We start from the raw sequence: 15,175 nt of genomic DNA on the forward strand, positions 1-15,175 counted from the left end.
TTGGCTCTCGCCAGCCTTAAGGCTTGAACTTGAGTTGGAGCCTTGGCTCTCCCCAGCCTTAAGGCTCGAAGTTGAGTTGGAGCCTTGGCTCTCGCCAGCCTTAAGGCTCGAACTTGAGTTGGAGCCTTGGCTCTCGATGCTAGTGTACACCGGTCTTAAGGCTCGAACTTGAGTTGGAGCCTTGGCTCTCGATGCTAGTGTACACTTGGCCTTAAGCCTCGAACTTCAGATTGAGCCTTTGTTCTCCATGCTAGTGTACTCTGGCTTTAAGGCTCGAACTTGAGTTTGAGCCTTTGCTCTCCATGCTAGTGCACCCCGGTCCCTTAAGGCTCGAACTTCAGATTGAGCCTTTGTTCTCCATGCTAGTGTACTCTGGCTTTAAGGCTCGAACTTGAGTTTGAGTCTTTGCTCTCCATGCTAGTGCACCCCGGCTCCTTAAGGCTCGAACTTCAGATTGAGCCTTTGCTCTCCATACTAGTGCATCCCGGTCCCTTAAGGCTCGAACTCCAGTTTGAGCCTTTGCTCTCCATGCTAGTGCATCCCGGTCCCTTAAGGCTCGAACTTCAGATTGAGCCTTTGATCTCCATGCTAGTGCACCGCGGCTCCTTAAGGCTCGAACTTCAGATTGAGCCTTTGCTCTCCATGCTAATGCACCCCGGCCCCTTAAGGCTTGAACTTAAGTTTGAGCCTTTGCTCTTCATGCTAGTGCACCTCGGCCTTAAGGCTCGAACTTGAGTTGGAGCCTTTGTTCTCCATGCTAGTGTACACCGGCTTTAAGGCTCGAACTAGAGTTGGAGCCTTGGCTCTCGATGCTAGTGTACACTGGCCTTAAGGCTCGAACTTCAGATTGAGCCTTTGTTCTCCATGCTACTGTACTCTGGCCTCTTAAGACTCCAACTTAAGTTCAAGTCTCCCATACATGGAACTTCGCCTTAAGGCTCAAACTTGAGTTTGAGCCTTGTCTCTCTATGCTAGCGTACCCCTAGCATATGAGTACACAACTTGGATCTAGGCTCCAAGTCGAGCTTCTGTATAGATTAAGTAAATGCAAGTGAGGCTCTTGCTATTCAAGATAACTTTTTGTAGCATGCATTAAGTTTTTTAAGTTTGATAGGTTTTGATTTGATATGTAGCATTTAAATCCATTTTTTTCTAAGGTTTTGAAACTTTTTTTTTTGCTTCATAGGAATGGAAGCTAGCAGAGCGCCCGCTACCTCGCAACCACATGGTGCACCAATCTTTACTCTGGATGCTCTCGAAACAACAACTCAAGCTAAAAGTGTCACTCCTAGAATTAAGGTGGATAAAACCTTCGAATTGAGTAACAAAGAAGGAGTAAAATGGTTTGTGGATAGCTACGATGCTAGTGCAAACTTCAAAGGAGTCCTCCATTTGTTTTTGTCTCAAGGTGATACATCATATGGAGATATGGGGATTGTGGTAGGCGCTAAGGATGATGTGGATGCAAGAGCAAATCCATGCTTCACATGCACTGTATTGCCAGAAGGAGAAACTACAAAAGCAAATAAGTTTTGCTTATCATTGGAAACTTTTCACCCAGCAGACATGACTGGCAGTAAACTAGGAAAGGACAATTGTATTGTAAAGTTAGGATTGAAGATCATTGACTTTTCCAATCAAGAAGACTCAGGGGTGGATAATGTGGAGGACCTGGTGAAAGCAGTGAGGCATGCAAAGAAGGCTTTGGATTCACGAAAAAAGTCCATACCTGAAAAGGAGACAACAACCACTCAAGTCAGGAAAATTGTGGAGAAAAAAGGCAGGGCCATAGTGAAGAGTGCACTTGAAGCATCTACAAATGCTGGTGCAACTTCTTCAAAACATAAAAAGGAGGGTGACAAAATAAAAGTCCTTGATGTAAGCACAATAGCAGCTGAAGACATGGCATGCTCTCAGGTGCAAGAAGAGGAGCAAGCCCTTGCAAAGAAGAGAAAGGCAAAGCACTCCACAAAGGTTCAGGAAATCTCTTTAAAGAGGCAAAGGACAAAACCAGCAAGTGGTTCAAAGGAGATAGATGCGTCCGAGGACGAGCTAATGGAGGTTGAGACTCTAAACAAGGGTAGCAATGCAATTATCTCATTAGAAATAAAGAAGGGATATTATCCCTTTGGTCTAAATGAGGTCTTCAGCATTGATGTGATGAAATGTTATCCTGCTCCTTCAAACTATGTGTATAGAAGGTTAAATAAGGATTGGGTTCGTATTTTGACCCAAGACTTTATTGAGGACCCAAAGCAAGAGGAGATACTTGCAATTTTGATGCCCTGTAATCGTGCTACAAAACAACCCCTTGATAAACTCGCAAAAGAAGATATTCATAAAGTTGAATATTGGATTATCTCTGGTCAACACTCCATTAGTGCTGCAAAAAGCTTGCAAGCTCTAAATATGGCTAAAGTGACCCCTCCACTGCGTCAGCAATTCAGGTTCAGGAGATGTAAGATAATTGTAAATTGCCCGCCCAAGATTTCTCGTGACATTTCCAAGGATGCGAATTTATCTGTTGCAAAGTCAATGCAAAAGGAGCCATTCCTCGATCAACTTCTACAAGCTCGAGCACAATGGCATGCAAACGGTCGTCCTAGTAAACCTTTGCCTGGTGTCAATCAACCCAAGATGGACGAGTCTTGGAAGGTACTCTTTTGATTCTTTGCTATATCTTGGTAAATCATAGACCTACATTACTTCTTCTTTACTTCTTCATAGATCTATAGTTTTAAGTATAGCAGTAGCATAAGAAAGATGCATGTAAGGCTTCTTCTCAAACTACATAAACTTAATAGTTTGGTTTGAAATTGAACTTCAAGCCTCACCTCTCTGTGATGGTGTAGCACTTGCATATCTAATTATGGCTCGAACTTAAGTTGGAGCCTCACTTGCAAGTGCTAGATTTGCATACGGAGGTGATGCTCAAACCTAAGATCGAGCATCACGATTATATACTAGTTTAGCACTGCAAGTGAGGCTCAAACTCAAGTTTGAGCATAAGCTCCAAATGATTGAAAACCCATAGATGCATAATTTCTCCTAATATTTTGTGATATCTATAGTGAGGGGGCTAACTTCTTACTTTGCAACTTTGCAGGCCTTTGTGGAGACCACGGAGCACACATTACATAAGAACTTTGTCAAAAATGATTTACACTTGCTTCTATGTGATGATGATGTATGGCAGAACTGGGTTAAGATCATGAGGCTTTATGCAAAAGGCTTGCTACCAAATACAAAGGGCGAAACTCCAACTAAAGGTCTTGATCAAAATCCCAGACTTCCAACTTTGAAGAGTGGGCAAATTCAGCAGGCACCAGGAACAGTCCAACTAGGCCCAACGCTGTTTAGGTGCATTTTAGGCCTTCAGAAGAGTGAAGTTTTGGACATTCAAACATCACTTATTGACAAGAGAATACTGCTTAAAAAGGGAAAGCAAACCCATCAAAGAATGGATATGGAGGAGATGGCTTGGAAGCTAAAAACAGATCGAGTTCTCAAAGATGCAATAACCGCCTTCTATTTTGATCTGACAAGGGAAAAGATGACTTGGGAACAGGTGTGTGAGACATATAAGCTAGGGGAGTATGAGTATAATCAATTGAGGAGCTACAGCCAGTCCTTTGTTAGGGATGCTCTCAATCCTTCAAAAAAAAATCCTTCACTTTCAAAAAGTGTAGTAACTTTACTGAATCACCTATATAGAGCATCTATGGGTATTGTATCTCAACAAGAGTCTATTCCTTGGAAAATTAGGGGGGTGGGTTTTGATATGACAAAGATTATAGCCTTCTGTAGTGAAGAGCATGTACCATTTCAGCTGGCAATCATGGACCTACATGGTACAAAGGAGCAGCTCTCGTCAGAATTTTTCTCCAAGTTGGCACTTGCTTTGAACACACTAAACTCACAATATGAATATATTCTTGTGTGTTTTGTTGATTTCATCACCATTGGAATGCTTATCGAAGGGATTTGTAGCCAGTCAACAAAGGTGCACTATGAATTTGGTGTGATCCACACACAAAAAGATGATGCCTGGACATCTGGAACAGTTGAGATTGCAACTGTTATTCTTTTCATCAGCAAGGTTGACAAGTTTGAGGCCATTGATAAGGTTCTCACAAAAAAGGTATTCATCTCAGGATCTAGTGGCCAAAATAGAGAATTCATCGACAAAGGCTTTATTGATGGTCTCATCACAGGGTTTTGTCCTGAACAGAGCTATGTTGTAGAGATATATTGTGGTGGAGTTGTGCTAGAGGAGAGCTTGCTAAAGAAGAGACGATGTATTGCTTTATGCAAAGATGATTTGGAAGCGATGGCATTAGAATCAAAGTGCTCTGCTCTTTTAGATGGTCACCCGTCCTTGCAAGAGTGGTGTGGTGCAAGTGGCGGCACAAAAAAGCAAACACTAGATGATGCAGAAAAAGAGAACCTTCAAAATCTTCACATTGATGACCCACCAAGTACAGAGGACGAAGAGGAAGGTGATGATATTGACAACAAAAATGACACAGATGATGATAAAGAAGTTGGGGATGCTATAGACTTTGAAGATGCAAGGCAAAGGAATGAAGAGGACCAAGGGAATGATGCTCTATTCAATGAGGATGCCGAAGACAATTTTGAAGATATTGGAAGGCATGAAAATGATGATGAAGGTGGGAATGGTGATGATATATTGGATTCTGCAAAAGCCATGGAAGCTACAAATGTTGGGGTTGCTATGGCCGTTGAGAAGATTGGGGATACAGATGTCAACAAGGCTTTCCATGCTCATAGCCCATCAAGCTCTCAACCAAAGAAAGGTAGAAAAGTGCATTGATAGTGCTTATTATGAATGTACAACGAATCATTGAAAGGAGCTTATCAACAACTAATATTAGCAAAGGTTTTGTTCAAAGTGTGGATTTGTTGAAATAATAATTTGTCTTTTGATTAATACATTGGCTTTTTTGGATTCACTTTTAACATTTTTCTATTAAAGTGAATATTTCTATTCTATTTATCCTTTATTTCATGCCAACGTCTAGTACAAATGATGATGCACACTTACTATTAAGAAATTTCTCCATATCCTAGTGTAGGAGTGAGGCTCAAAATTAAGTTTGAGCCTAATACAAATGATGACGCACACTTACTATTAAGAAATTACACTTACTCCATATCCTAGTGTAGCGGTGAGTCTCAAACTTAAGTTTCAACCGTACCTCCACTTATGTCCAACCTTGGGGATGTCTTCCAACACAAGGCACAATCTCAAGTTGAGCAATCTTTACGTTGCCCTTGTAAGTGAGGCTCAAACTCAAGTTTGACTCTTATGTTATGGTTCCTAATTCATTATGGTACATCAGTCGAAGTTTAGTAATCTAAGTTTGGATACAAAGTATATGTGTAGATATAAAAATGACTAGTATTGTATTAGCCTTGTTGTATTATTTAAATCCTAAAAGTAATAGCATTTTATTTTAATCTTACAGATATATACAAAGAAGGGAAAGACGAAGATAACATTGCTCAACTAGAACATCATCATGAAAGCCCTACTAGAGAGATCAACTCTCATGATTTAAATGCTAGAAATAATGAAGACAACATGGTGGAGGTAGATCACATCAATGATTCAGCTTTGCAAACATCTTCAAGGCCTTCAAGTGATAGGACTAAAGAGACTAAGGACATTCCTAATTTGAAAGTTAATGTTGAGGTTAGTGAGAATAAAGATAAAGTCAATGAAGAGCTTCAAGACACTTCTGCAACCAAGGAGAGACAAGAAGAGATTGTTGAACAAATGGATGAGGCTACATATGCTACAAATAAAGGGAAAATAGTTGAAATCAAGGACTCTGTGGTGGCAGAGGGTGTTGAAGAAATTGATGAGGCTACATATGCTACGAATAAAGAGAGAATAGTTGAAATCAAGGACTCTGTGGTGGCAGAGGGTGCCAAGAAAACTAAAGGTATATCTTTTTCAATAGGATGTTATTTAAGATGATTTATTCAGCAATTTTGTGTGTTAAAAAGTATGTTTCTCAGCAAGAGTTGTTTTTGCAGGTATAGCTGCTTCTAACAATCACAAGTTAAGTACGCAAGAAATAGAGCAACGTGTTGAGGAGCTACGTTCCGATACACAAAAGAGTAGGCCTCTAGGAAGTTTATATTCTTTTGAGAGAGATGGAGATAGATTAGTATTTCAATCTTCACCAATCAATAGGGAAATGCAATCACGTCTAGGAGCCATCGTCATAGATGAATATGGGAGCATGAAACGAAAGTAAACTTATGGATGTTTTGTTGTAATTAGCTCTCATTGATAATATAGGATCACTTGTTTTAATATTGTTAAGTATGTAAACACATTAAAGTGTTATCATTCTTATGTATTGTATGCAGAAAATATTCCTCGTGCAATCACCATAAAGAAACATGCACTTATACTTGATCTTAATGGAGTTTTACTCAACAAGGAAGAGAAGAGGCATCCACAAACAAATTGTATTCGAATTGATATTGGTCGCACCACAGTTGTTATTCGCCCCGGGTGTTTTGAATTTTTGGATGAGATTTGCCAGTACTTTCATGTTGGTATTTGGTCCACCATGCTACACAAGAATGTTTGTGCCTATGTAAACACTCTTGAACAGTATGCACATAAGAAATATCATTTCTTTATGGTGTGGGGACAAGAAGAATGTTATATCCATAATCTTCGAAAAGTGTATAGGCCAGATAAGCCTACTGTTGAGGCTATGTTTAAACCTTTACTCAAGGTTTGGAATCAGTTCCAAGATATTTGCAATAAGAAGAATACATTGCTTATTGATGATAGCCCTTTCAAGGGATGTGTTAATCCAAAAGACAACTGTCTCTTCCCTGAAAGTTTTCAAGGAGGGCACGACTACCACTACAAGACAATGCTGCCATACACGCGTTTCATACACGCGATAAATTACGAACGCGTGTATGGTCGCGCTTGTATTTGAATAGAATCGGGCGCGTGTATTTTTGCATTTAAATTCGCGTGTATATTTGCATTAATAAACGCGTGTATAAAAGCGTCTATATACACGCAGTAATACACGCACTTATACACGATAATATTTACGGGGTAATACTCGCTATTATACACGGATAAATACACGCTACTATACACGGATTAATACACGCATGGCAGAGAAAAACTGAAAAAAAACTGAATTCCTTTACAAAATTAAAAACTATTTTCCTTAAACCATCTCATAGTACATTACAGTATAGATCATTACACAATCCCACTACATGCATTTACAACAATGAAATATATTCAAGAATAAATCATATTGCATATGAGATGATGGAAATGTCATCAATTTAGAACATACAGTGACGGATTGGTTAGGGTTCGATCTCATCTTCAATAAGATCCATCCTTGCCAAACGATCAACATCAATATCCATTTGATCAATTGGTAAGGCTACGATTAAATTTATTCCACTATCGATATTCTGTACTCCATTGATAATGGTATCGATGTCCTGATCATCCTCATCAACATCACCATCATCCTCAATGGTAGGGTCATTCTCATGATCATGAGAAATGGCATGCTCATCCTCATTATCACGATCATCTCTTATTTCTTGATCATCGATCACAACATCTTCAATGGCATATGCATGTTCGACGTCATCTTCATTGCGGCTTGTTACATCCTCCATATGCTCCATATCAGTGAATGTATTATACATCACTTTGGAACGTGGTGCAATAGGGATGACGTACCACCATTTGATGTCATGCACCATTGGTAGATAGATAACCTACTCAAATACACACAGTACAGTAATTAATTAGCATATCAAAAGTCAAGGGGTACGCGAGCTTAGATATATATGTACATGAAACACATTAGTAAAAAAATGCATACCTGCTCACATTGTTGTGGCAATACGAGCCTATCTTTCTTTGTTTGCCAGAACTTTGTAGAGTCAATAGTTACATATCCACTTGCATGGCGTTTTATCGTTGCATCAGGCCCTTTTTCCACCACGTTCATTTGCCATTTGACATCCAAAACATACACAAAGAAGCGACGAAAGTCAAGCCTAAATATGTCTTGGATTATGCCACAATAATCATCCATTTTTCCATTAGCTCCCTCAAAGCTACTAATGACACCGCAATCTTGTGTATTTCTCTTTTCATCAATTCTTTGTGTTCGAAAATGCTTGCCTTCACACCATATAGCATTGAACATAGTGCACTGGACCAAAATAGAAACAATATTTGTGTAAGCAATGTGAATAAATATTAAAAGAAAATCACTTACAACTAATGCAAAACATTAGTTCTATGTACCTTTGACATGCATCCTCGTGCATACTCCCATTCTTCCGCCGTGATATGCAGCCCCTCGTCACTCTCTGCTCTCTCCATTTCCTCATGCAACCAATCAACATGGATATCATTCGGAAGTGTTGCTAGATGCTTAGGGTACGCCTTCCGAGAGCCATGTTGCCTCCGAAAGAGAGCTCTTTCTGCTTGCCTTTTTGTCTTTGCATCCTCATATCTTGTAACCCATCTGCTCATCACATCACTATTAAGGATACAAGTGAAATTGAGATCATCAATCAACGTTTTGTCAATTACTTTACTCTGTCCTTTTCCTTGAGGCACAATAGAGGTCATCCTCAAGTCCTCTTCATTGCTCCATAGTCGTGGCAAAGAGCTGTCCACCTGACCAAGAAATTCTGAAATATATACAAGCGACTCTTGTATCAACCAACCCTCGGCCATGCTTCCTTCAGGCCTTGCACTTTGCCTCACAAAGTCTTTTAAGGTCTTCATGAAGCGCTCTAGGAAGAACATCCAACGTGCATGCACAGTACCACATAAAGCAATTTCGTCCACTAAATGCACAATGAGATGTAGTTGACTTGTGAGAATGGTTCGCGGAAAAGTCTCCTCTACCAAACAAACCACCTCCACTGCCATAACACGCGCATCATCCAACGTGGCTGGATCAATTGCTTTGGAACTAACATATCTGAAAAATAAATAAATAGTACGTTATACCTCATGCACGTTCATTTTGCAAGGTATAATGAAGGGTGATCTGAGCATGGGTTTTACATACCTCACAAGCTCGCCCATCTTATAAATACATTTTTTCAAACTCTTATTCGCACAATGGTCGATGCTAGTAGGTAGTATGAACTGCGCACATAAGAGCACATTTATGGTTTATGGCATTACAAAATTTAATTTCAACGTACGTACAAAACTTGGAAAACGCTTACTTGAAGCATCTTGTGCCAATCGTGGGACTTCAACCCATATAGTTGCTCAACGCCTCTTTTCTTAGTGGTTGTAAAGGCTCCCTTCAATGATCTCATGCATCCAGTGGGAGTACGCAAAGTGGTGATGGCCTGCTTTACCTGCTTCTCCTCTTTCTTTGATATAATCCATGGTGCAGGCGGAAGACGAACGTGCCCACCCACCTCTCGTGGCCAAGCTTGACGCATACGTCCTGCGACCCGCAAGTCCTCACGTACGCTAACATTGTCTCGTTTACCAGTAATATGTTCCCAAATACCAGATCCCACATTCTTGAAGATGTGCATGGGATCAAGAAGATGGTTGATCTTAAGATGGGTCCAATATGGCAGCCGGAAAAAAATGGAGTACCTGCACAAGGGATTGCTCTATGTGACCTTTAATCCAATTAGAGACTACACAAAACAAGATTGAAAAAACATCACTATACCTGTTCATGCCATCTGGAGGAAGAATAGTTGTAGACTCCCAAATACGCTTCCAATCTTTTGCACGAAGTGTTTGTGGAGGAATGTTACTCTTACTAGCAACATATTTAGGATGATCTGAGGGGAGAAATCGATGATGATTATCGAATATAGTCTTACACAAACCATCAGCATACTCATGTACTAACGAAGGGCCACAAACAGGACATGCATGTTTACCCGATGTTTTCAAACCTGTTAAAATATAAATAAAAGTTAGAATAATAAAGTCAAACCGTCTAATTAATATATATAGCCAATAGTAATAGAGTAGGGAGGTAATTAGACGTCTTACCAGAACAATCGCTGTATCCTGGAAAGTCATGCATTGTCCACATCAACACTGCTTTTAAGTCGAAGTGTCGAGAGGAGGGAGGCCTACTAATGTCCACCACCGCAACACCTCTCCATAGTTCCTCCAACTCATCAATCAGTGGTTCAAGATAAACATCCATATGCTTGACTTTATGTTTCCCTGGAATTAGAAGGGATAACATAAGATGTCCCTTCTTGATCGCCATTGATGGTGGAAGGTTATAATTCACCAGCACAACTGGCCACACGCTGTACGCGGTGCTTTTGAAACCAAATGGATTCACTCCATCCATACCCAGGCCAAGTCTCAAGTTTCTGGGCTCTGTTTTAAAGCTGGGCCACTCATCTTCAATATGCTTCCAAGCAGGAGTGTCTGCGAGAATTCTCCACATGCCATCATCCGATCGATGTGAGGAATGCCATGACATGAGCTCTGCTATAGATTTGCACTTGAACATGTGTTTGATGCGAGGAATTATAGGAAAGTGTCGCAAGACTTTACGAGGTACATCAAAACTCTTCATATCTGTTCTGTACCTTGCTTCACCACAAGTGGGACATGTCAGAGCCTCCTTATGCGTCCCACGAAAGAGAATGCAATCATTGACGCATGCATGTATTTTATCATAATCCAGTCCTCCAAGAGATGTCACATAGCGCCTCGCTATGTCTCTTGAGGTGGGCAGTCTATTTTCCTTTGGAAGCATATTTGACAATAGCCTGCATCCAATATCATCAATTATAATTAGTCTTAAATCCTAAACCTTAAACCACTAATTCAAATTTATAAGTTAGAATGCTTACTTCAACAATGCGTCAAGACTTGCATTGCTCCATCCATAAACTGTTTGTATATTAAGTAGTTCAAGGGAAGCACGTAAAACTGAGAATGTGCACCCTTCAAACACCGGTGTCGATGAAGCTTTATAAAGATGCTCTTGTTCCATATCATCGTCGTCCATACCTTTGGGATCATCCTTAAAAAGATTTCGCACCATATCATCAAGCACCTCCTCTTCCACAACTTCGTGAGGTGCAGGGCTATTGTCGTCCCTTTCCCACTCATCTCTGACATTAGATCCCGAAGCTCCAGCATCATCTCGTCGACGCTTTACGTGCTCTCGTCGCGCGTAGGGTACCATGTTAGGGTGTGGTACTGCATCCTGCTTCAATTTATCAAATTATATGTTACAACTCTATTAATTTAATTTGGATACCATGAGTCATTTGAATACCATCAATTTACATCTACTCACCTCCAAACCTGTTTGATTCCATTCTCCATACATGGAGATATGATTCAAGGTAATTCGACGTGCTCGTACAATGCATCCTTGACATCGATTACACATACATTTGATCCGTTGTCCCAACCACACATCGCGATTACGATGACGCATTGTCTCATCTTCCTCAGAACTGCTTGAAGAGGTTGATGTCATCCTGTGTACAAATCAGAAAACACAAACTCATTATATATTTTTAATGAAAGCACAAAAACGCGTGTATTCACGCGGCTATCTCCTACAATTTGCGTGTATAAACGCGGCTACTTCCTAAAAAACGCGTGTATTCACGCGGCTAATATCTGCAAAACGCGTGTATAAACGCAGCTACAATCATGTACACGCGAATATACCTGCGTTTATATACGCGAATATAAACGCACACATAAACGCGGCGGCATATTTAAACTAAACATAGCCCGCCTTCCCCAAATATAGATTTTGAACTTAGAAATCAACAGTGCGCCTGTTTTCGCCTCTTCCAACAGCAAAGAGGGAGCAGAGAAAGGAGCACACACACGGGAGAAGGAGGGAGCAGAGAAGGAGCAGAGAGGACTCACTTTTTCAGAGGTGAGTCACTTTGTCCTGTGCCTTGTCTCTTTTGTCAGATTTGTTTACTTTGCTCTTTGCTCTTTGGGTTTGTCTTTTTGCACACGATTGGGTTGCTGCATCCTGACAGGGGCGACAATGGCTGGTCCTTTTGTAAGGACATTCTATTTTTGTCGGGGGGTCGGTCTTTTCGAGAAATTTTTTTCGCAGGTCGCGTGTAAGAACGCGTGTAGGAGCGCGTGTAACCTGTCTGCAGAGTTTTTCCACGCGCATATACACGCGTTTTTTGCCGGGTATATACACGCGTTTTTTGCCGGGTGTATACACGCGTTTCTGCAGACAAAAAACTGCCGCGTTTCAGATTTCAGGGTTTGCAGGCATTTGACTTGTGTAATGACAATGTGTGAGTCAAGAGACAGCCCATGATGTACATGATGATGTTTGTTGCAGGTTCTTTATGGATATTCCAGGTTCTTCATCCGATCCATTTGCGTACAGCAATTGGTTGATGGAGATGATGAATCACTTTGGGCGCCAACCTGGTCCGGTTGAGCTTACAGAGTATATGTATGTCCATCCCCCTCCTTCCCTGCCTGGTGTCTATACCCCTGTCGCGAGTATCCAGGGCACTCCAGTGCCGTCTATTCCTCCGAGTCCGACGAGACGGCATGCAGCTTCTCCTCTTCCACGTCCACCGAGGAGACATACCTCGTCCCAGACACACTCACGTACACCCTCACAGCCACCATCACGTGCTCCCTCAGAGCCACCGTCACGTCAGGGCTCACAGCCACCGTCACGTAGACAATCCCCCAGTCGTGACTCCACCCGCAGCAGTAGGAAGAGTGGGAGTGGGGGAGGATGCGGCGGGTGCTTTGGTGGGGGAGGTGGGGGAGGTGGGGGAGGTAGTAGGGCACGGGGTGAGAGAGGAGATAGAGGGAGAAGAGTTAGAGGAGACAGTTCGGAAGAGGAGGAGATGAGAGAGATGGAGAGAGTGGTTTGCTATGATGTGACGGATAGGGGCGGGATAGTGATGGATGCGAGGGGGAGGGAGGTAATGGAATACATGCGTGGGGTAGTATCAAACTCATATAGAAATTGTTTTATTAAATTTAAAGATCAAAATAGCCGATTAGTTGGGGAGGTGATAGAGGCTGTACACAGTCGGTACCCCAATCCCCCACATGCTACATTCTCGGATGTATGGGGAAGGACGCGAATAAGGGAGATCTTAAGTAATAAAAGATCTCACCTTAAAAAACTCGCGTACGATGACCGGCTAAATGTAGCTGCGGGTGGCTATCCTGCCGAGAAACCTGCCACTGCGCACAAACGCGAGTGGAAGGAGGCAAAGAAACGAGCAGAGGGTGGCGTGAAGAGCAGGCAGCATGTGGAGGCACGACGGATCCAGATGGAGACCGTTGGATCTTCGCATTTCGGATCTGGCGGCGTCGAGTCATGGGAGGCAGAGTTCGTAAGTATCCTGTCACTTTATTTGATTGTTTACTTAATTCATTGATTCTATGAATTGTTTTAATCTTACAAATTGTGTTGATTATGATACAGCGACGGGTTACGGGGAGGAAGCCCACAACCCACGATACTGCGTATGCTCGCCGGCATAGCAGACGTGACACGTGGGCCATCTTCAGAGCCGAGGGACGTATTACGGACGCGCAGTTTGAGTTGGCCATGAGACCATACGGTCGACAGGTACTTGAAAATTCGTAACGAATGGTTTTGGTTTATTGAATTGCATATATATATATATATATATACTTATATACTATATATTACTTGAACAGGCACAAGCTGCTGATGATCCACCGGCCGCCGCTGCAGAGGGTGGACGTGAGCACTACTCCTCGGACATTCCGACCGATGCGAGCTCATCTGAGCATGAGGGGAGCACCGAGTCATCATCTGGGTCTGAGTAGTACTCAGATTTGTAGTATCACATTCCATATTTAGGATGTGATTGTATATATTTTTTTGTAAACTCAAGCCATGGGCTACTTCGAGATATGGACTCCCTTGTATACATGTATGAAATTTTGATAGTAATATTGAATTGATTGATCGATAGTATTACATTCATGGCTCTCTTGAATCGTGTAATGACAATGTATGCATTCATGTCGTTCTTGTCTTAATCTCCCTCGTGCATATGTTCTTCGTGGATGGTCTAATGCACCAAAAACCCTAAACCAGAGAGTGCTATTGGGTGCTGGAATGCTGGAACAGTATTCAGGCACCAAATAGCACTCTCTGGATTTTTTTTTTTGCTCTCTGTTCGCGTGTATAAACGCGTCAAAACTGCTAAAAATTGCGTGTATCTGCGCGGATACACTGGAAATAACGCGTGTATACACGCGTATAAAGTGGCAGTAACGCGTGTATAAGCGCATCTAAATAAAATAAACGCGTGTACAGACGCAAGTAAAAACGCGGCTGGGACATTGGAACTGAACAGGATGCGGCTATACACCCGTGTATAACCGCGTCTAATAGAAGAAGACGCGTGTATACTGGCGTGTATTAATGCGTCTGCAAAAAAAAAACGCGGCTACACACCCGTGTATACGCGCGTCTGAGAGGTACTTTACACGCGTTTTTACACGCATGTCTGTGGCCGCGAGAATACACGCGCTGATACACGGGCCCGCTACTTTTTTTCACAAGTCATTTTTAGCGGCTAAGAGCACGGGTATGAGCCCAATCCCTTGTAGTGTACGTACTGTGCAATGACCTTCTACCCTACCTTTTAAATCTAAATAATACAAATGACATTAGGTCTATTATTTTTCTTAATCGGCTAGGTCAATCTCCTATCACACATGGCCATAATTTATTTATCGATTTTCAAGATGTACTGGAAGAATGGCTTCAATTCACCTCCCTATTTTTGCGAGAAGAAGTGGAAAACTCATCTTCTGCATCTTCACACTTACCATTATATGGTGATAAGCTAAAGTATGTCCAATCAAGAGGGGAAAAAAGAGAAGTAGAATCTATAAGCAAGGATCTAGCAATGTTGGCATCCAAAGCTGGAGTACCATTACTATCCAAAGACCAGCTAAGCTTGTTAAAAGTGTGTTACAAAAGAAGGATTTTGAGTGATCAACACGCTATTGCTTATGCTACTCGCTTGGGATATGATCGTGGTCATCTCATAAGTGGAGTTGCAGCAAAAGCATACATATCAAGGCTACAAAAGGCTTACTTGAGCT

This window comes from Cibotium barometz, chromosome 64 (assembly GCF_041138505.1).
Source record: "Cibotium barometz isolate CiBa-2024 chromosome 64, ASM4113850v1, whole genome shotgun sequence".
NCBI lineage: Eukaryota > Viridiplantae > Streptophyta > Polypodiopsida > Cyatheales > Cibotiaceae > Cibotium > Cibotium barometz.